The sequence below is a fragment of the Pleurodeles waltl genome, unplaced genomic scaffold (assembly GCF_031143425.1).
Source record: "Pleurodeles waltl isolate 20211129_DDA unplaced genomic scaffold, aPleWal1.hap1.20221129 scaffold_107, whole genome shotgun sequence".
NCBI lineage: Eukaryota > Metazoa > Chordata > Amphibia > Caudata > Salamandridae > Pleurodeles > Pleurodeles waltl.
In genome coordinates, this window is record NW_027149815.1 from 263620 (window position 1) to 283553 (window position 19934).

Here is a 19934-nt window from a genome sequence, read left to right on the forward strand (position 1 = left end):
TGGTTCAGGATACATCAAAGAAGGATATGGTTGAGTGCTGTTTCCACATCTTGTGAGATGACTTAAGGTACCCCTGCTCTTTTTGCAGGACACACAGCTATGTTACATTAGCATGTAAAGTGTTGAGATCTAGATGCATCTACGGCTAGGGGCGGCATGTTAATTCTGGGTTTTAGTCCATTTCATTCTCAGTTATGTGGAGGAAAAAATGGCACGATCTTTCTTAGAGAGGTGAATGGTATGCCCTGATTTCTTTTGCATGGCTAAATGTATGGGGTGTGGGTTTAAGCACTGGGAAAGAGCAGTCTTCTGACCATTATAACTGCAGACGATTTTAATCCAGCGAGGCAACCGAAGTGTATTGATATTCCAACATGAGAACAGCATTTTTGCTACCTTCCCTCTTCATGGTGTGTAGACGCATTTGTTAGCGGTTTCAAGCAGCCTTCTTAGCGCAGTAGGCAGCGCGTCAGTCTCATAATCTGAAGGTCCTGAGTTCCATCCTCAGAGAGGGCATTGCAGTGTTTCTTTTGTCAAGAGAAACATCTCAGATTTTCTCCAAATCTGTAAACTATTCCTCCACATTGCATCTTGCTCAGTTTTAAGGAGTTGGTGTCTTTGTAGATTCCCTCTTTCATATCCATGGCCACTCATTGTAGGTGAGTTTTAGCTGGTTCGGCTGCCGAAACATCTACCTTGGTACAATGAAACTGGAAGTCTTCCAAGTGCCTTCATATATTTAGTCAAGGCTTTGGAATGAATTCTGATCTGCAGGTCCTTGTTTATTTCTCTTCCAACATCCCTCAGAAATGACTATGTGGTCAATTTCATTGGAAAGCAGAAGAAGTCTACCCTTCTGTCCTAGCATTTATTTGGAGCTAGGGAAATGTTTCTCAATCAGAGGGGAACATAATGTTTTAACAAGAGAGAAAGCAGCTATGGAAAACAAAAAAGGGGAAACTCCTCCGAGCCGGATTTGAACCAGCGACCTAAGGATTTCTGTTTCTCCACTACAGTCCTCCGCTCTCCCAACTGAGCTATCGGAGGATTAGGCAGTACAGCTTTCCATGCTGCATTCATCTTTCTTTCAATAATGGTTGCGGCGGGAGTGGGGTGGGAGTACTGCAGTCTAATCTTGAAAATCATGAATATGACCTGCAGCTTGCTCTACAAATTGCCACTTCCTAGAGTGCATTCTCAGCTACATCTTATCACCATAAAGGGGGACTGCTTACCTACCTGAATGTGCTGTGCTGGCGTGAAGGAAAGCAGGGGACCTAGAATTAGAAATCCTACAGAAAGGAGTTTTCCTGAAAGGGCATGGGGCCGAGGAATCCACAGCCCTTTGGAAGCATTTCTGGCAAAAGGATGACAGCATGGGAACATGAAGGAAAGGACAGAAAGTTAGGAGAGTCATTACTCCGTACGGAGCATGAAGAACATGCATTTTTAATGCTTCTGTGAAAGGAACTGGAAAAGCAAAACCAGTAGATTAATGGACCATTCAGAAGGGATTAGGATGAAGAAAACATTCTGTTTTTCTTAAACCTTCTGGTAAGAGTCTCTGGTTTAGAGGAAGAATTCAAATAAATGACCAAGACAGCTGTGCCCGTTTTCTATACTAAGAATGCCAAGATAAATCACCACTTTGGTTTCTTATGGAAGCAAGATTATTTTTTTCTATAAACACGGGAAATGAGATAGCCCCATTTCAAAAGGTTTTGCAAGGCGAAGAAAGTGGGGTTCTGGCACCAGCTGCATGACATCTCACTTCCTTACTCATGATGCCAGCCTAGCTATCTGTCAAAAGGCAAGATTAGCATGGCGAAAAGCTGGAGATGCCGGGGATTGAACCCGGGGCCTCATACATGCTAAGCATGCGCTCTACCACTGAGCTACATCCCCACATCCTGTAGAGGGAGACCTTGCTCCACGCATGGAAACCTGGAATTCTATTGAATGTACATTCACCACATATGACACTGGAATGGGAAGCGTCAGGTGTGGAATTCCATATGATTTACAGCTGGATTTTCTAGCACCGTTTTTTATGGAATAAGGTTGACTCTAGAATGAATAATTCCCCACACACAACAGCTAGATGCAATCGAAAAAAGCCAGAGTATTCAAGGCAACTGGTTCAGGATACATCAAAGAAGGATATGGTTGAGTGCTGTTTCCACATCTTGTGAGATGACTTAAGGTACCCCTGCTCTTTTTGCAGGACACACAGCTATGTTACATTAGCATGTACAGTGTTGAGATCTAGATGCATCTACGGCTAGGGGCGGCATGTTAATTCTGGGTTTTAGTCCATTTCATTCTCAGTTATGTGGAGGAAAAAATGGCACGATCTTTCTTAGAGAGGTGAATGGTATGCCCTGATTTCTTTTGCATGGCTAAATGTATGGGGTGTGGGTTTAAGCACTGGGAAAGAGCAGTCTTCTGACCATTATAACTGCAGACGATTTTAATCCAGCGAGGCAACCGAAGTGTATTGATATTCCAACATGAGAACAGCATTTTTGCTACCTTCCCTCTTCATGGTGTGTAGACGCATTTGTTAGCGGTTTCAAGCAGCCTTCTTAGCGCAGTAGGCAGCGCGTCAGTCTCATAATCTGAAGGTCCTGAGTTCGATCCTCAGAGAGGGCATTGCAGTGTTTCTTTTGTCAAGAGAAACATCTCAGATTTTCTCCAAATCTGTAAACTATTCCTCCACATTGCATCTTGCTCAGTTTTAAGGAGTTGGTGTCTTTGTAGATTCCCTCTTTCATATCCATGGCCACTCATTGTAGGTGAGTTTTAGCTGGTTCGGCTGCCGAAACATCTACCTTGGTACAATGAAACTGGAAGTCTTCCAAGTGCCTTCATATATTTAGTCAAGGCTTTGGAATGAATTCTGATCTGCAGGTCCTTGTTTATTTCTCTTCCAACATCCCTCAGAAATGACTATGTGGTCAATTTCATTGGAAAGCAGAAGAAGTCTACCCTTCTGTCCTAGCATTTATTTGGAGCTAGGGAAATGTTTCTCAATCAGAGGGGAACATAATGTTTTAACAAGAGAGAAAGCAGCTATGGAAAACAAAAAAGGGGAAACTCCTCCGAGCCGGATTTGAACCAGCGACCTAAGGATTTCTGTTTCTCCACTACAGTCCTCCGCTCTCCCAACTGAGCTATCGGAGGATTAGGCAGTACAGCTTTCCATGCTGCATTCATCTTTCTTTCAATAATGGTTGCGGCGGGAGTGGGGTGGGAGTACTGCAGTCTAATCTTGAAAATCATGAATATGACCTGCAGCTTGCTCTACAAATTGCCACTTCCTAGAGTGCATTCTCAGCTACATCTTATCACCATAAAGGGGGACTGCTTACCTACCTGAATGTGCTGTGCTGGCGTGAAGGAAAGCAGGGGACCTAGAATTAGAAATCCTACAGAAAGGAGTTTTCCTGAAAGGGCATGGGGCCGAGGAATCCACAGCCCTTTGGAAGCATTTCTGGCAAAAGGATGACAGCATGGGAACATGAAGGAAAGGACAGAAAGTTAGGAGAGTCATTACTCCGTACGGAGCATGAAGAACATGCATTTTTAATGCTTCTGTGAAAGGAACTGGAAAAGCAAAACCAGTAGATTAATGGACCATTCAGAAGGGATTAGGATGAAGAAAACATTCTGTTTTTCTTAAACCTTCTGGTAAGAGTCTCTGGTTTAGAGGAAGAATTCAAATAAATGACCAAGACAGCTGTGCCCGTTTTCTATACTAAGAATGCCAAGATAAATCACCACTTTGGTTTCTTATGGAAGCAAGATTATTTTTTTCTATAAACACGGGAAATGAGATAGCCCCATTTCAAAAGGTTTTGCAAGGCGAAGAAAGTGGGGTTCTGGCACCAGCTGCATGACATCTCACTTCCTTACTCATGATGCCAGCCTAGCTATCTGTCAAAAGGCAAGATTAGCATGGCGAAAAGCTGGAGATGCCGGGGATTGAACCCGGGGCCTCATACATGCTAAGCATGCGCTCTACCACTGAGCTACATCCCCACATCCTGTAGAGGGAGACCTTGCTCCACGCATGGAAACCTGGAATTCTATTGAATGTACATTCACCACATATGACACTGGAATGGGAAGCGTCAGGTGTGGAATTCCATATGATTTACAGCTGGATTTTCTAGCACCGTTTTTTATGGAATAAGGTTGACTCTAGAATGAATAATTCCCCACACACAACAGCTAGATGCAATCGAAAAAAGCCAGAGTATTCAAGGCAACTGGTTCAGGATACATCAAAGAAGGATATGGTTGAGTGCTGTTTCCACATCTTGTGAGATGACTTAAGGTACCCCTGCTCTTTTTGCAGGACACACAGCTATGTTACATTAGCATGTAAAGTGTTGAGATCTAGATGCATCTACGGCTAGGGGCGGCATGTTAATTCTGGGTTTTAGTCCATTTCATTCTCAGTTATGTGGAGGAAAAAATGGCACGATCTTTCTTAGAGAGGTGAATGGTATGCCCTGATTTCTTTTGCATGGCTAAATGTATGGGGTGTGGGTTTAAGCACTGGGAAAGAGCAGTCTTCTGACCATTATAACTGCAGACGATTTTAATCCAGCGAGGCAACCGAAGTGTATTGATATTCCAACATGAGAACAGCATTTTTGCTACCTTCCCTCTTCATGGTGTGTAGACGCATTTGTTAGCGGTTTCAAGCAGCCTTCTTAGCGCAGTAGGCAGCGCGTCAGTCTCATAATCTGAAGGTCCTGAGTTCCATCCTCAGAGAGGGCATTGCAGTGTTTCTTTTGTCAAGAGAAACATCTCAGATTTTCTCCAAATCTGTAAACTATTCCTCCACATTGCATCTTGCTCAGTTTTAAGGAGTTGGTGTCTTTGTAGATTCCCTTTTTCATATCCATGGCCACTCATTGTAGGTGAGTTTTAGCTGGTTCGGCTGCCGAAACATCTTCCTTGGTACAATGAAACTGGAAGTCTTCCAAGTGCCTTCATATATTTAGTCAAGGCTTTGGAATGAATTCTGATCTGCAGGTCCTTGTTTATTTCTCTTCCAACATCCCTCAGAAATGACTATGTGGTCAATTTCATTGGAAAGCAGAAGAAGTCTACCCTTCTGTCCTAGCATTTATTTGGAGCTAGGGAAATGTTTCTCAATCAGAGGGGCACATAATGTTTTAACAAGAGAGAAAGCAGCTATGGAAAACAAAAAAGGGGAAACTCCTCCGAGCCGGATTTGAACCAGCGACCTAAGGATTTCTGTTTCTCCACTACAGTCCTCCGCTCTCCCAACTGAGCTATCGGAGGATTAGGCAGTACAGCTTTCCATGCTGCATTCATCTTTCTTTCAATAATGGTTGCGGCGGGAGTGGGGTGGGAGTACTGCAGTCTAATCTTGAAAATCATGAATATGACCTGCAGCTTGCTCTACAAATTGCCACTTCCTAGAGTGCATTCTCAGCTACATCTTATCACCATAAAGGGGGACTGCTTACCTACCTGAATGTGCTGTGCTGGCGTGAAGGAAAGCAGGGGACCTAGAATTAGAAATCCTACAGAAAGGAGTTTTCCTGAAAGGGCATGGGGCCGAGGAATCCACAGCCCTTTGGAAGCATTTCTGGCAAAAGGATGACAGCATGGGAACATGAAGGAAAGGACAGAAAGTTAGGAGAGTCATTACTCCGTACGGAGCATGAAGAACATGCATTTTTAATGCTTCTGTGAAAGGAACTGGAAAAGCAAAACCAGTAGATTAATGGACCATTCAGAAGGGATTAGGATGAAGAAAACATTCTGTTTTTCTTAAACCTTCTGGTAAGAGTCTCTGGTTTAGAGGAAGAATTCAAATAAATGACCAAGACAGCTGTGCCCGTTTTCTATACTAAGAATGCCAAGATAAATCACCACTTTGGTTTCTTATGGAAGCAAGATTATTTTTTTCTATAAACACGGGAAATGAGATAGCCCCATTTCAAAAGGTTTTGCAAGGCGAAGAAAGTGGGGTTCTGGCACCAGCTGCATGACATCTCACTTCCTTACTCATGATGCCAGCCTAGCTATCTGTCAAAAGGCAAGATTAGCATGGCGAAAAGCTGGAGATGCCGGGGATTGAACCCGGGGCCTCATACATGCTAAGCATGCGCTCTACCACTGAGCTACATCCCCACATCCTGTAGAGGGAGACCTTGCTCCACGCATGGAAACCTGGAATTCTATTGAATGTACATTCACCACATATGACACTGGAATGGGAAGCGTCAGGTGTGGAATTCCATATGATTTACAGCTGGATTTTCTAGCACCGTTTTTTATGGAATAAGGTTGACTCTAGAATGAATAATTCCCCACACACAACAGCTAGATGCAATCGAAAAAAGCCAGAGTATTCAAGGCAACTGGTTCAGGATACATCAAAGAAGGATATGGTTGAGTGCTGTTTCCACATCTTGTGAGATGACTTAAGGTACCCCTGCTCTTTTTGCAGGACACACAGCTATGTTACATTAGCATGTACAGTGTTGAGATCTAGATGCATCTACGGCTAGGGGCGGCATGTTAATTCTGGGTTTTAGTCCATTTCATTCTCAGTTATGTGGAGGAAAAAATGGCACGATCTTTCTTAGAGAGGTGAATGGTATGCCCTGATTTCTTTTGCATGGCTAAATGTATGGGGTGTGGGTTTAAGCACTGGGAAAGAGCAGTCTTCTGACCATTATAACTGCAGACGATTTTAATCCAGCGAGGCAACCGAAGTGTATTGATATTCCAACATGAGAACAGCATTTTTGCTACCTTCCCTCTTCATGGTGTGTAGACGCATTTGTTAGCGGTTTCAAGCAGCCTTCTTAGCGCAGTAGGCAGCGCGTCAGTCTCATAATCTGAAGGTCCTGAGTTCGATCCTCAGAGAGGGCATTGCAGTGTTTCTTTTGTCAAGAGAAACATCTCAGATTTTCTCCAAATCTGTAAACTATTCCTCCACATTGCATCTTGCTCAGTTTTAAGGAGTTGGTGTCTTTGTAGATTCCCTCTTTCATATCCATGGCCACTCATTGTAGGTGAGTTTTAGCTGGTTCGGCTGCCGAAACATCTACCTTGGTACAATGAAACTGGAAGTCTTCCAAGTGCCTTCATATATTTAGTCAAGGCTTTGGAATGAATTCTGATCTGCAGGTCCTTGTTTATTTCTCTTCCAACATCCCTCAGAAATGACTATGTGGTCAATTTCATTGGAAAGCAGAAGAAGTCTACCCTTCTGTCCTAGCATTTATTTGGAGCTAGGGAAATGTTTCTCAATCAGAGGGGAACATAATGTTTTAACAAGAGAGAAAGCAGCTATGGAAAACAAAAAAGGGGAAACTCCTCCGAGCCGGATTTGAACCAGCGACCTAAGGATTTCTGTTTCTCCACTACAGTCCTCCGCTCTCCCAACTGAGCTATCGGAGGATTAGGCAGTACAGCTTTCCATGCTGCATTCATCTTTCTTTCAATAATGGTTGCGGCGGGAGTGGGGTGGGAGTACTGCAGTCTAATCTTGAAAATCATGAATATGACCTGCAGCTTGCTCTACAAATTGCCACTTCCTAGAGTGCATTCTCAGCTACATCTTATCACCATAAAGGGGGACTGCTTACCTACCTGAATGTGCTGTGCTGGCGTGAAGGAAAGCAGGGGACCTAGAATTAGAAATCCTACAGAAAGGAGTTTTCCTGAAAGGGCATGGGGCCGAGGAATCCACAGCCCTTTGGAAGCATTTCTGGCAAAAGGATGACAGCATGGGAACATGAAGGAAAGGACAGAAAGTTAGGAGAGTCATTACTCCGTACGGAGCATGAAGAACATGCATTTTTAATGCTTCTGTGAAAGGAACTGGAAAAGCAAAACCAGTAGATTAATGGACCATTCAGAAGGGATTAGGATGAAGAAAACATTCTGTTTTTCTTAAACCTTCTGGTAAGAGTCTCTGGTTTAGAGGAAGAATTCAAATAAATGACCAAGACAGCTGTGCCCGTTTTCTATACTAAGAATGCCAAGATAAATCACCACTTTGGTTTCTTATGGAAGCAAGATTATTTTTTTCTATAAACACGGGAAATGAGATAGCCCCATTTCAAAAGGTTTTGCAAGGCGAAGAAAGTGGGGTTCTGGCACCAGCTGCATGACATCTCACTTCCTTACTCATGATGCCAGCCTAGCTATCTGTCAAAAGGCAAGATTAGCATGGCGAAAAGCTGGAGATGCCGGGGATTGAACCCGGGGCCTCATACATGCTAAGCATGCGCTCTACCACTGAGCTACATCCCCACATCCTGTAGAGGGAGACCTTGCTCCACGCATGGAAACCTGGAATTCTATTGAATGTACATTCACCACATATGACACTGGAATGGGAAGCGTCAGGTGTGGAATTCCATATGATTTACAGCTGGATTTTCTAGCACCGTTTTTTATGGAATAAGGTTGACTCTAGAATGAATAATTCCCCACACACAACAGCTAGATGCAATCGAAAAAAGCCAGAGTATTCAAGGCAACTGGTTCAGGATACATCAAAGAAGGATATGGTTGAGTGCTGTTTCCACATCTTGTGAGATGACTTAAGGTACCCCTGCTCTTTTTGCAGGACACACAGCTATGTTACATTAGCATGTAAAGTGTTGAGATCTAGATGCATCTACGGCTAGGGGCGGCATGTTAATTCTGGGTTTTAGTCCATTTCATTCTCAGTTATGTGGAGGAAAAAATGGCACGATCTTTCTTAGAGAGGTGAATGGTATGCCCTGATTTCTTTTGCATGGCTAAATGTATGGGGTGTGGGTTTAAGCACTGGGAAAGAGCAGTCTTCTGACCATTATAACTGCAGACGATTTTAATCCAGCGAGGCAACCGAAGTGTATTGATATTCCAACATGAGAACAGCATTTTTGCTACCTTCCCTCTTCATGGTGTGTAGACGCATTTGTTAGCGGTTTCAAGCAGCCTTCTTAGCGCAGTAGGCAGCGCGTCAGTCTCATAATCTGAAGGTCCTGAGTTCCATCCTCAGAGAGGGCATTGCAGTGTTTCTTTTGTCAAGAGAAACATCTCAGATTTTCTCCAAATCTGTAAACTATTCCTCCACATTGCATCTTGCTCAGTTTTAAGGAGTTGGTGTCTTTGTAGATTCCCTTTTTCATATCCATGGCCACTCATTGTAGGTGAGTTTTAGCTGGTTCGGCTGCCGAAACATCTTCCTTGGTACAATGAAACTGGAAGTCTTCCAAGTGCCTTCATATATTTAGTCAAGGCTTTGGAATGAATTCTGATCTGCAGGTCCTTGTTTATTTCTCTTCCAACATCCCTCAGAAATGACTATGTGGTCAATTTCATTGGAAAGCAGAAGAAGTCTACCCTTCTGTCCTAGCATTTATTTGGAGCTAGGGAAATGTTTCTCAATCAGAGGGGCACATAATGTTTTAACAAGAGAGAAAGCAGCTATGGAAAACAAAAAAGGGGAAACTCCTCCGAGCCGGATTTGAACCAGCGACCTAAGGATTTCTGTTTCTCCACTACAGTCCTCCGCTCTCCCAACTGAGCTATCGGAGGATTAGGCAGTACAGCTTTCCATGCTGCATTCATCTTTCTTTCAATAATGGTTGCGGCGGGAGTGGGGTGGGAGTACTGCAGTCTAATCTTGAAAATCATGAATATGACCTGCAGCTTGCTCTACAAATTGCCACTTCCTAGAGTGCATTCTCAGCTACATCTTATCACCATAAAGGGGGACTGCTTACCTACCTGAATGTGCTGTGCTGGCGTGAAGGAAAGCAGGGGACCTAGAATTAGAAATCCTACAGAAAGGAGTTTTCCTGAAAGGGCATGGGGCCGAGGAATCCACAGCCCTTTGGAAGCATTTCTGGCAAAAGGATGACAGCATGGGAACATGAAGGAAAGGACAGAAAGTTAGGAGAGTCATTACTCCGTACGGAGCATGAAGAACATGCATTTTTAATGCTTCTGTGAAAGGAACTGGAAAAGCAAAACCAGTAGATTAATGGACCATTCAGAAGGGATTAGGATGAAGAAAACATTCTGTTTTTCTTAAACCTTCTGGTAAGAGTCTCTGGTTTAGAGGAAGAATTCAAATAAATGACCAAGACAGCTGTGCCCGTTTTCTATACTAAGAATGCCAAGATAAATCACCACTTTGGTTTCTTATGGAAGCAAGATTATTTTTTTCTATAAACACGGGAAATGAGATAGCCCCATTTCAAAAGGTTTTGCAAGGCGAAGAAAGTGGGGTTCTGGCACCAGCTGCATGACATCTCACTTCCTTACTCATGATGCCAGCCTAGCTATCTGTCAAAAGGCAAGATTAGCATGGCGAAAAGCTGGAGATGCCGGGGATTGAACCCGGGGCCTCATACATGCTAAGCATGCGCTCTACCACTGAGCTACATCCCCACATCCTGTAGAGGGAGACCTTGCTCCACGCATGGAAACCTGGAATTCTATTGAATGTACATTCACCACATATAACACTGGAATGGGAAGCGTCAGGTGTGGAATTCCATATGATTTACAGCTGGATTTTCTAGCACCGTTTTTTATGGAATAAGGTTGACTCTAGAATGAATAATTCCCCACACACAACAGCTAGATGCAATCGAAAAAAGCCAGAGTATTCAAGGCAACTGGTTCAGGATACATCAAAGAAGGATATGGTTGAGTGCTGTTTCCACATCTTGTGAGATGACTTAAGGTACCCCTGCTCTTTTTGCAGGACACACAGCTATGTTACATTAGCATGTAAAGTGTTGAGATCTAGATGCATCTACGGCTAGGGGCGGCATGTTAATTCTGGGTTTTAGTCCATTTCATTCTCAGTTATGTGGAGGAAAAAATGGCACGATCTTTCTTAGAGAGGTGAATGGTATGCCCTGATTTCTTTTGCATGGCTAAATGTATGGGGTGTGGGTTTAAGCACTGGGAAAGAGCAGTCTTCTGACCATTATAACTGCAGACGATTTTAATCCAGCGAGGCAACCGAAGTGTATTGATATTCCAACATGAGAACAGCATTTTTGCTACCTTCCCTCTTCATGGTGTGTAGACGCATTTGTTAGCGGTTTCAAGCAGCCTTCTTAGCGCAGTAGGCAGCGCGTCAGTCTCATAATCTGAAGGTCCTGAGTTCCATCCTCAGAGAGGGCATTGCAGTGTTTCTTTTGTCAAGAGAAACATCTCAGATTTTCTCCAAATCTGTAAACTATTCCTCCACATTGCATCTTGCTCAGTTTTAAGGAGTTGGTGTCTTTGTAGATTCCCTCTTTCATATCCATGGCCACTCATTGTAGGTGAGTTTTAGCTGGTTCGGCTGCCGAAACATCTACCTTGGTACAATGAAACTGGAAGTCTTCCAAGTGCCTTCATATATTTAGTCAAGGCTTTGGAATGAATTCTGATCTGCAGGTCCTTGTTTATTTCTCTTCCAACATCCCTCAGAAATGACTATGTGGTCAATTTCATTGGAAAGCAGAAGAAGTCTACCCTTCTGTCCTAGCATTTATTTGGAGCTAGGGAAATGTTTCTCAATCAGAGGGGAACATAATGTTTTAACAAGAGAGAAAGCAGCTATGGAAAACAAAAAAGGGGAAACTCCTCCGAGCCGGATTTGAACCAGCGACCTAAGGATTTCTGTTTCTCCACTACAGTCCTCCGCTCTCCCAACTGAGCTATCGGAGGATTAGGCAGTACAGCTTTCCATGCTGCATTCATCTTTCTTTCAATAATGGTTGCGGCGGGAGTGGGGTGGGAGTACTGCAGTCTAATCTTGAAAATCATGAATATGACCTGCAGCTTGCTCTACAAATTGCCACTTCCTAGAGTGCATTCTCAGCTACATCTTATCACCATAAAGGGGGACTGCTTACCTACCTGAATGTGCTGTGCTGGCGTGAAGGAAAGCAGGGGACCTAGAATTAGAAATCCTACAGAAAGGAGTTTTCCTGAAAGGGCATGGGGCCGAGGAATCCACAGCCCTTTGGAAGCATTTCTGGCAAAAGGATGACAGCATGGGAACATGAAGGAAAGGACAGAAAGTTAGGAGAGTCATTACTCCGTACGGAGCATGAAGAACATGCATTTTTAATGCTTCTGTGAAAGGAACTGGAAAAGCAAAACCAGTAGATTAATGGACCATTCAGAAGGGATTAGGATGAAGAAAACATTCTGTTTTTCTTAAACCTTCTGGTAAGAGTCTCTGGTTTAGAGGAAGAATTCAAATAAATGACCAAGACAGCTGTGCCCGTTTTCTATACTAAGAATGCCAAGATAAATCACCACTTTGGTTTCTTATGGAAGCAAGATTATTTTTTTCTATAAACACGGGAAATGAGATAGCCCCATTTCAAAAGGTTTTGCAAGGCGAAGAAAGTGGGGTTCTGGCACCAGCTGCATGACATCTCACTTCCTTACTCATGATGCCAGCCTAGCTATCTGTCAAAAGGCAAGATTAGCATGGCGAAAAGCTGGAGATGCCGGGGATTGAACCCGGGGCCTCATACATGCTAAGCATGCGCTCTACCACTGAGCTACATCCCCACATCCTGTAGAGGGAGACCTTGCTCCACGCATGGAAACCTGGAATTCTATTGAATGTACATTCACCACATATGACACTGGAATGGGAAGCGTCAGGTGTGGAATTCCATATGATTTACAGCTGGATTTTCTAGCACCGTTTTTTATGGAATAAGGTTGACTCTAGAATGAATAATTCCCCACACACAACAGCTAGATGCAATCGAAAAAAGCCAGAGTATTCAAGGCAACTGGTTCAGGATACATCAAAGAAGGATATGGTTGAGTGCTGTTTCCACATCTTGTGAGATGACTTAAGGTACCCCTGCTCTTTTTGCAGGACACACAGCTATGTTACATTAGCATGTACAGTGTTGAGATCTAGATGCATCTACGGCTAGGGGCGGCATGTTAATTCTGGGTTTTAGTCCATTTCATTCTCAGTTATGTGGAGGAAAAAATGGCACGATCTTTCTTAGAGAGGTGAATGGTATGCCCTGATTTCTTTTGCATGGCTAAATGTATGGGGTGTGGGTTTAAGCACTGGGAAAGAGCAGTCTTCTGACCATTATAACTGCAGACGATTTTAATCCAGCGAGGCAACCGAAGTGTATTGATATTCCAACATGAGAACAGCATTTTTGCTACCTTCCCTCTTCATGGTGTGTAGACGCATTTGTTAGCGGTTTCAAGCAGCCTTCTTAGCGCAGTAGGCAGCGCGTCAGTCTCATAATCTGAAGGTCCTGAGTTCGATCCTCAGAGAGGGCATTGCAGTGTTTCTTTTGTCAAGAGAAACATCTCAGATTTTCTCCAAATCTGTAAACTATTCCTCCACATTGCATCTTGCTCAGTTTTAAGGAGTTGGTGTCTTTGTAGATTCCCTCTTTCATATCCATGGCCACTCATTGTAGGTGAGTTTTAGCTGGTTCGGCTGCCGAAACATCTACCTTGGTACAATGAAACTGGAAGTCTTCCAAGTGCCTTCATATATTTAGTCAAGGCTTTGGAATGAATTCTGATCTGCAGGTCCTTGTTTATTTCTCTTCCAACATCCCTCAGAAATGACTATGTGGTCAATTTCATTGGAAAGCAGAAGAAGTCTACCCTTCTGTCCTAGCATTTATTTGGAGCTAGGGAAATGTTTCTCAATCAGAGGGGAACATAATGTTTTAACAAGAGAGAAAGCAGCTATGGAAAACAAAAAAGGGGAAACTCCTCCGAGCCGGATTTGAACCAGCGACCTAAGGATTTCTGTTTCTCCACTACAGTCCTCCGCTCTCCCAACTGAGCTATCGGAGGATTAGGCAGTACAGCTTTCCATGCTGCATTCATCTTTCTTTCAATAATGGTTGCGGCGGGAGTGGGGTGGGAGTACTGCAGTCTAATCTTGAAAATCATGAATATGACCTGCAGCTTGCTCTACAAATTGCCACTTCCTAGAGTGCATTCTCAGCTACATCTTATCACCATAAAGGGGGACTGCTTACCTACCTGAATGTGCTGTGCTGGCGTGAAGGAAAGCAGGGGACCTAGAATTAGAAATCCTACAGAAAGGAGTTTTCCTGAAAGGGCATGGGGCCGAGGAATCCACAGCCCTTTGGAAGCATTTCTGGCAAAAGGATGACAGCATGGGAACATGAAGGAAAGGACAGAAAGTTAGGAGAGTCATTACTCCGTACGGAGCATGAAGAACATGCATTTTTAATGCTTCTGTGAAAGGAACTGGAAAAGCAAAACCAGTAGATTAATGGACCATTCAGAAGGGATTAGGATGAAGAAAACATTCTGTTTTTCTTAAACCTTCTGGTAAGAGTCTCTGGTTTAGAGGAAGAATTCAAATAAATGACCAAGACAGCTGTGCCCGTTTTCTATACTAAGAATGCCAAGATAAATCACCACTTTGGTTTCTTATGGAAGCAAGATTATTTTTTTCTATAAACACGGGAAATGAGATAGCCCCATTTCAAAAGGTTTTGCAAGGCGAAGAAAGTGGGGTTCTGGCACCAGCTGCATGACATCTCACTTCCTTACTCATGATGCCAGCCTAGCTATCTGTCAAAAGGCAAGATTAGCATGGCGAAAAGCTGGAGATGCCGGGGATTGAACCCGGGGCCTCATACATGCTAAGCATGCGCTCTACCACTGAGCTACATCCCCACATCCTGTAGAGGGAGACCTTGCTCCACGCATGGAAACCTGGAATTCTATTGAATGTACATTCACCACATATGACACTGGAATGGGAAGCGTCAGGTGTGGAATTCCATATGATTTACAGCTGGATTTTCTAGCACCGTTTTTTATGGAATAAGGTTGACTCTAGAATGAATAATTCCCCACACACAACAGCTAGATGCAATCGAAAAAAGCCAGAGTATTCAAGGCAACTGGTTCAGGATACATCAAAGAAGGATATGGTTGAGTGCTGTTTCCACATCTTGTGAGATGACTTAAGGTACCCCTGCTCTTTTTGCAGGACACACAGCTATGTTACATTAGCATGTACAGTGTTGAGATCTAGATGCATCTACGGCTAGGGGCGGCATGTTAATTCTGGGTTTTAGTCCATTTCATTCTCAGTTATGTGGAGGAAAAAATGGCACGATCTTTCTTAGAGAGGTGAATGGTATGCCCTGATTTCTTTTGCATGGCTAAATGTATGGGGTGTGGGTTTAAGCACTGGGAAAGAGCAGTCTTCTGACCATTATAACTGCAGACGATTTTAATCCAGCGAGGCAACCGAAGTGTATTGATATTCCAACATGAGAACAGCATTTTTGCTACCTTCCCTCTTCATGGTGTGTAGACGCATTTGTTAGCGGTTTCAAGCAGCCTTCTTAGCGCAGTAGGCAGCGCGTCAGTCTCATAATCTGAAGGTCCTGAGTTCGATCCTCAGAGAGGGCATTGCAGTGTTTCTTTTGTCAAGAGAAACATCTCAGATTTTCTCCAAATCTGTAAACTATTCCTCCACATTGCATCTTGCTCAGTTTTAAGGAGTTGGTGTCTTTGTAGATTCCCTCTTTCATATCCATGGCCACTCATTGTAGGTGAGTTTTAGCTGGTTCGGCTGCCGAAACATCTACCTTGGTACAATGAAACTGGAAGTCTTCCAAGTGCCTTCATATATTTAGTCAAGGCTTTGGAATGAATTCTGATCTGCAGGTCCTTGTTTATTTCTCTTCCAACATCCCTCAGAAATGACTATGTGGTCAATTTCATTGGAAAGCAGAAGAAGTCTACCCTTCTGTCCTAGCATTTATTTGGAGCTAGGGAAATGTTTCTCAATCAGAGGGGAACATAATGTTTTAACAAGAGAGAAAGCAGCTATGGAAAACAAAAAAGGGGAAACTCCTCCGAGCCGGATTTGAACCAGCGACCTAAGGATTTCTGTTTCTCCACTACAGTCCTCCGCTCTCCCAACTGAGCTATCGGAGGATTAGGCAGTACAGCTTTCCATGCTGCATTCATCTTTCTTTCAATAATGGTTGCGGCGGGAGTGGGGTGGGAGTACTGCAGTCTAATCTTGAAAATCATGAATATGACCTGCAGCTTGCTCTACAAATTGCCACTTCCTAGAGTGCATTCTCAGCTACATCTTATCACCATAAAGGGGGACTGCTTACCTACCTGAATGTGCTGTGCTGGCGTGAAGGAAAGCAGGGGACCTAGAATTAGAAATCCTACAGAAAGGAGTTTTCCTGAAAGGGCATGGGGCCGAGGAATCCACAGCCCTTTGGAAGCATTTCTGGCAAAAGGATGACAGCATGGGAACATGAAGGAAAGGACAGAAAGTTAGGAGAGTCATTACTCCGTACGGAGCATGAAGAACATGCATTTTTAATGCTTCTGTGAAAGGAACTGGAAAAGCAAAACCAGTAGATTAATGGACCATTCAGAAGGGATTAGGATGAAGAAAACATTCTGTTTTTCTTAAACCTTCTGGTAAGAGTCTCTGGTTTAGAGGAAGAATTCAAATAAATGACCAAGACAGCTGTGCCCGTTTTCTATACTAAGAATGCCAAGATAAATCACCACTTTGGTTTCTTATGGAAGCAAGATTATTTTTTTCTATAAACACGGGAAATGAGATAGCCCCATTTCAAAAGGTTTTGCAAGGCGAAGAAAGTGGGGTTCTGGCACCAGCTGCATGACATCTCACTTCCTTACTCATGATGCCAGCCTAGCTATCTGTCAAAAGGCAAGATTAGCATGGCGAAAAGCTGGAGATGCCGGGGATTGAACCCGGGGCCTCATACATGCTAAGCATGCGCTCTACCACTGAGCTACATCCCCACATCCTGTAGAGGGAGACCTTGCTCCACGCATGGAAACCTGGAATTCTATTGAATGTACATTCACCACATATGACACTGGAATGGGAAGCGTCAGGTGTGGAATTCCATATGATTTACAGCTGGATTTTCTAGCACCGTTTTTTATGGAATAAGGTTGACTCTAGAATGAATAATTCCCCACACACAACAGCTAGATGCAATCGAAAAAAGCCAGAGTATTCAAGGCAACTGGTTCAGGATACATCAAAGAAGGATATGGTTGAGTGCTGTTTCCACATCTTGTGAGATGACTTAAGGTACCCCTGCTCTTTTTGCAGGACACACAGCTATGTTACATTAGCATGTAAAGTGTTGAGATCTAGATGCATCTACGGCTAGGGGCGGCATGTTAATTCTGGGTTTTAGTCCATTTCATTCTCAGTTATGTGGAGGAAAAAATGGCACGATCTTTCTTAGAGAGGTGAATGGTATGCCCTGATTTCTTTTGCATGGCTAAATGTATGGGGTGTGGGTTTAAGCACTGGGAAAGAGCAGTCTTCTGACCATTATAACTGCAGACGATTTTAATCCAGCGAGGCAACCGAAGTGTATTGATATTCCAACATGAGAACAGCATTTTTGCTACCTTCCCTCTTCATGGTGTGTAGACGCATTTGTTAGCGGTTTCAAGCAGCCTTCTTAGCGCAGTAGGCAGCGCGTCAGTCTCATAATCTGAAGGTCCTGAGTTCGATCCTCAGAGAGGGCATTGCAGTGTTTCTTTTGTCAAGAGAAACATCTCAGATTTTCTCCAAATCTGTAAACTATTCCTCCACATTGCATCTTGCTCAGTTTTAAGGAGTTGGTGTCTTTGTAGATTCCCTCTTTCATATCCATGGCCACTCATTGTAGGTGAGTTTTAGCTGGTTCGGCTGCCGAAACATCTACCTTGGTACAATGAAACTGGAAGTCTTCCAAGTGCCTTCATATATTTAGTCAAGGCTTTGGAATGAATTCTGATCTGCAGGTCCTTGTTTATTTCTCTTCCAACATCCCTCAGAAATGACTATGTGGTCAATTTCATTGGAAAGCAGAAGAAGTCTACCCTTCTGTCCTAGCATTTATTTGGAGCTAGGGAAATGTTTCTCAATCAGAGGGGAACATAATGTTTTAACAAGAGAGAAAGCAGCTATGGAAAACAAAAAAGGGGAAACTCCTCCGAGCCGGATTTGAACCAGCGACCTAAGGATTTCTGTTTCTCCACTACAGTCCTCCGCTCTCCCAACTGAGCTATCGGAGGATTAGGCAGTACAGCTTTCCATGCTGCATTCATCTTTCTTTCAATAATGGTTGCGGCGGGAGTGGGGTGGGAGTACTGCAGTCTAATCTTGAAAATCATGAATATGACCTGCAGCTTGCTCTACAAATTGCCACTTCCTAGAGTGCATTCTCAGCTACATCTTATCACCATAAAGGGGGACTGCTTACCTACCTGAATGTGCTGTGCTGGCGTGAAGGAAAGCAGGGGACCTAGAATTAGAAATCCTACAGAAAGGAGTTTTCCTGAAAGGGCATGGGGCCGAGGAATCCACAGCCCTTTGGAAGCATTTCTGGCAAAAGGATGACAGCATGGGAACATGAAGGAAAGGACAGAAAGTTAGGAGAGTCATTACTCCGTACGGAGCATGAAGAACATGCATTTTTAATGCTTCTGTGAAAGGAACTGGAAAAGCAAAACCAGTAGATTAATGGACCATTCAGAAGGGATTAGGATGAAGAAAACATTCTGTTTTTCTTAAACCTTCTGGTAAGAGTCTCTGGTTTAGAGGAAGAATTCAAATAAATGACCAAGACAGCTGTGCCCGTTTTCTATACTAAGAATGCCAAGATAAATCACCACTTTGGTTTCTTATGGAAGCAAGATTATTTTTTTCTATAAACACGGGAAATGAGATAGCCCCATTTCAAAAGGTTTTGCAAGGCGAAGAAAGTGGGGTTCTGGCACCAGCTGCATGACATCTCACTTCCTTACTCATGATGCCAGCCTAGCTATCTGTCAAAAGGCAAGATTAGCATGGCGAAAAGCTGGAGATGCCGGGGATTGAACCCGGGGCCTCATACATGCTAAGCATGCGCTCTACCACTGAGCTACATCCCCACATCCTGTAGAGGGAGACCTTGCTCCACGCATGGAAACCTGGAATTCTATTGAATGTACATTCACCACATATGACACTGGAATGGGAAGCGTCAGGTGTGGAATTCCATATGATTTACAGCTGGATTTTCTAGCACCGTTTTTTATGGAATAAGGTTGACTCTAGAATGAATAATTCCCCACACACAACAGCTAGATGCAATCGAAAAAAGCCAGAGTATTCAAGGCAACTGGTTCAGGATACATCAAAGAAGGATATGGTTGAGTGCTGTTTCCACATCTTGTGAGATGACTTAAGGTACCCCTGCTCTTTTTGCAGGACACACAGCTATGTTACATTAGCATGTAAAGTGTTGAGATCTAGATGCATCTACGGCTAGGGGCGGCATGTTAATTCTGGGTTTTAGTCCATTTCATTCTCAGTTATGTGGAGGAAAAAATGGCACGATCTTTCTTAGAGAGGTGAATGGTATGCCCTGATTTCTTTTGCATGGCTAAATGTATGGGGTGTGGGTTTAAGCACTGGGAAAGAGCAGTCTTCTGACCATTATAACTGCAGACGATTTTAATCCAGCGAGGCAACCGAAGTGTATTGATATTCCAACATGAGAACAGCATTTTTGCTACCTTCCCTCTTCATGGTGTGTAGACGCATTTGTTAGCGGTTTCAAGCAGCCTTCTTAGCGCAGTAGGCAGCGCGTCAGTCTCATAATCTGAAGGTCCTGAGTTCGATCCTCAGAGAGGGCATTGCAGTGTTTCTTTTGTCAAGAGAAACATCTCAGATTTTCTCCAAATCTGTAAACTATTCCTCCACATTGCATCTTGCTCAGTTTTAAGGAGTTGGTGTCTTTGTAGATTCCCTCTTTCATATCCATGGCCACTCATTGTAGGTGAGTTTTAGCTGGTTCGGCTGCCGAAACATCTACCTTGGTACAATGAAA

The 19934-nt window shown here is 43.5% G+C and overlaps 24 non-coding genes across 24 annotated transcripts; 6 read left to right on the forward strand and 18 right to left on the reverse strand.

Moving 5' to 3' along the window:
• Positions 1–961: 961 nt before the first annotated feature.
• On the reverse strand, positions 962–1047 carry TRNAY-GUA (transfer RNA tyrosine (anticodon GUA)). The gene is given in 2 exon segments: positions 962–997; positions 1011–1047. It is a non-coding gene; the product is annotated as a tRNA-Tyr (tRNA).
• Positions 1048–1833: 786 nt separating this feature from the next.
• Positions 1834–1905, reverse strand: TRNAA-AGC (transfer RNA alanine (anticodon AGC)). Its single transcript has one exon. It is a non-coding gene; the product is annotated as a tRNA-Ala (tRNA).
• Positions 1906–2579: 674 nt separating this feature from the next.
• On the forward strand, positions 2580–2652 carry TRNAM-CAU (transfer RNA methionine (anticodon CAU)). The gene has a single exon. It is a non-coding gene; the product is annotated as a tRNA-Met (tRNA).
• A 445-nt stretch (positions 2653–3097) lies between these two features.
• TRNAY-GUA (transfer RNA tyrosine (anticodon GUA)) lies at positions 3098–3183 on the reverse strand. Its single transcript is given in 2 exon segments — positions 3098–3133; positions 3147–3183. It is a non-coding gene; the product is annotated as a tRNA-Tyr (tRNA).
• Positions 3184–3969: 786 nt separating this feature from the next.
• Positions 3970–4041, reverse strand: TRNAA-AGC (transfer RNA alanine (anticodon AGC)). The gene has a single exon. It is a non-coding gene; the product is annotated as a tRNA-Ala (tRNA).
• A 1192-nt stretch (positions 4042–5233) lies between these two features.
• On the reverse strand, positions 5234–5319 carry TRNAY-GUA (transfer RNA tyrosine (anticodon GUA)). Its single transcript is given in 2 exon segments — positions 5234–5269; positions 5283–5319. It is a non-coding gene; the product is annotated as a tRNA-Tyr (tRNA).
• Positions 5320–6105: 786 nt separating this feature from the next.
• On the reverse strand, positions 6106–6177 carry TRNAA-AGC (transfer RNA alanine (anticodon AGC)). Its single transcript has one exon. It is a non-coding gene; the product is annotated as a tRNA-Ala (tRNA).
• Positions 6178–6851: 674 nt separating this feature from the next.
• TRNAM-CAU (transfer RNA methionine (anticodon CAU)) lies at positions 6852–6924 on the forward strand. The gene has a single exon. It is a non-coding gene; the product is annotated as a tRNA-Met (tRNA).
• A 445-nt stretch (positions 6925–7369) lies between these two features.
• Positions 7370–7455, reverse strand: TRNAY-GUA (transfer RNA tyrosine (anticodon GUA)). The gene is given in 2 exon segments: positions 7370–7405; positions 7419–7455. It is a non-coding gene; the product is annotated as a tRNA-Tyr (tRNA).
• Positions 7456–8241: 786 nt separating this feature from the next.
• TRNAA-AGC (transfer RNA alanine (anticodon AGC)) lies at positions 8242–8313 on the reverse strand. Its single transcript has one exon. It is a non-coding gene; the product is annotated as a tRNA-Ala (tRNA).
• Positions 8314–9505: 1192 nt separating this feature from the next.
• TRNAY-GUA (transfer RNA tyrosine (anticodon GUA)) lies at positions 9506–9591 on the reverse strand. Its single transcript is given in 2 exon segments — positions 9506–9541; positions 9555–9591. It is a non-coding gene; the product is annotated as a tRNA-Tyr (tRNA).
• Positions 9592–10377: 786 nt separating this feature from the next.
• On the reverse strand, positions 10378–10449 carry TRNAA-AGC (transfer RNA alanine (anticodon AGC)). Its single transcript has one exon. It is a non-coding gene; the product is annotated as a tRNA-Ala (tRNA).
• A 1192-nt stretch (positions 10450–11641) lies between these two features.
• On the reverse strand, positions 11642–11727 carry TRNAY-GUA (transfer RNA tyrosine (anticodon GUA)). The gene is given in 2 exon segments: positions 11642–11677; positions 11691–11727. It is a non-coding gene; the product is annotated as a tRNA-Tyr (tRNA).
• A 786-nt stretch (positions 11728–12513) lies between these two features.
• On the reverse strand, positions 12514–12585 carry TRNAA-AGC (transfer RNA alanine (anticodon AGC)). The gene has a single exon. It is a non-coding gene; the product is annotated as a tRNA-Ala (tRNA).
• A 674-nt stretch (positions 12586–13259) lies between these two features.
• TRNAM-CAU (transfer RNA methionine (anticodon CAU)) lies at positions 13260–13332 on the forward strand. The gene has a single exon. It is a non-coding gene; the product is annotated as a tRNA-Met (tRNA).
• Positions 13333–13777: 445 nt separating this feature from the next.
• Positions 13778–13863, reverse strand: TRNAY-GUA (transfer RNA tyrosine (anticodon GUA)). Its single transcript is given in 2 exon segments — positions 13778–13813; positions 13827–13863. It is a non-coding gene; the product is annotated as a tRNA-Tyr (tRNA).
• Positions 13864–14649: 786 nt separating this feature from the next.
• On the reverse strand, positions 14650–14721 carry TRNAA-AGC (transfer RNA alanine (anticodon AGC)). The gene has a single exon. It is a non-coding gene; the product is annotated as a tRNA-Ala (tRNA).
• A 674-nt stretch (positions 14722–15395) lies between these two features.
• TRNAM-CAU (transfer RNA methionine (anticodon CAU)) lies at positions 15396–15468 on the forward strand. Its single transcript has one exon. It is a non-coding gene; the product is annotated as a tRNA-Met (tRNA).
• Positions 15469–15913: 445 nt separating this feature from the next.
• Positions 15914–15999, reverse strand: TRNAY-GUA (transfer RNA tyrosine (anticodon GUA)). Its single transcript is given in 2 exon segments — positions 15914–15949; positions 15963–15999. It is a non-coding gene; the product is annotated as a tRNA-Tyr (tRNA).
• A 786-nt stretch (positions 16000–16785) lies between these two features.
• Positions 16786–16857, reverse strand: TRNAA-AGC (transfer RNA alanine (anticodon AGC)). The gene has a single exon. It is a non-coding gene; the product is annotated as a tRNA-Ala (tRNA).
• A 674-nt stretch (positions 16858–17531) lies between these two features.
• On the forward strand, positions 17532–17604 carry TRNAM-CAU (transfer RNA methionine (anticodon CAU)). The gene has a single exon. It is a non-coding gene; the product is annotated as a tRNA-Met (tRNA).
• Positions 17605–18049: 445 nt separating this feature from the next.
• TRNAY-GUA (transfer RNA tyrosine (anticodon GUA)) lies at positions 18050–18135 on the reverse strand. Its single transcript is given in 2 exon segments — positions 18050–18085; positions 18099–18135. It is a non-coding gene; the product is annotated as a tRNA-Tyr (tRNA).
• A 786-nt stretch (positions 18136–18921) lies between these two features.
• TRNAA-AGC (transfer RNA alanine (anticodon AGC)) lies at positions 18922–18993 on the reverse strand. The gene has a single exon. It is a non-coding gene; the product is annotated as a tRNA-Ala (tRNA).
• Positions 18994–19667: 674 nt separating this feature from the next.
• On the forward strand, positions 19668–19740 carry TRNAM-CAU (transfer RNA methionine (anticodon CAU)). Its single transcript has one exon. It is a non-coding gene; the product is annotated as a tRNA-Met (tRNA).
• The last annotated feature ends 194 nt before the right edge of the window (positions 19741–19934 follow it).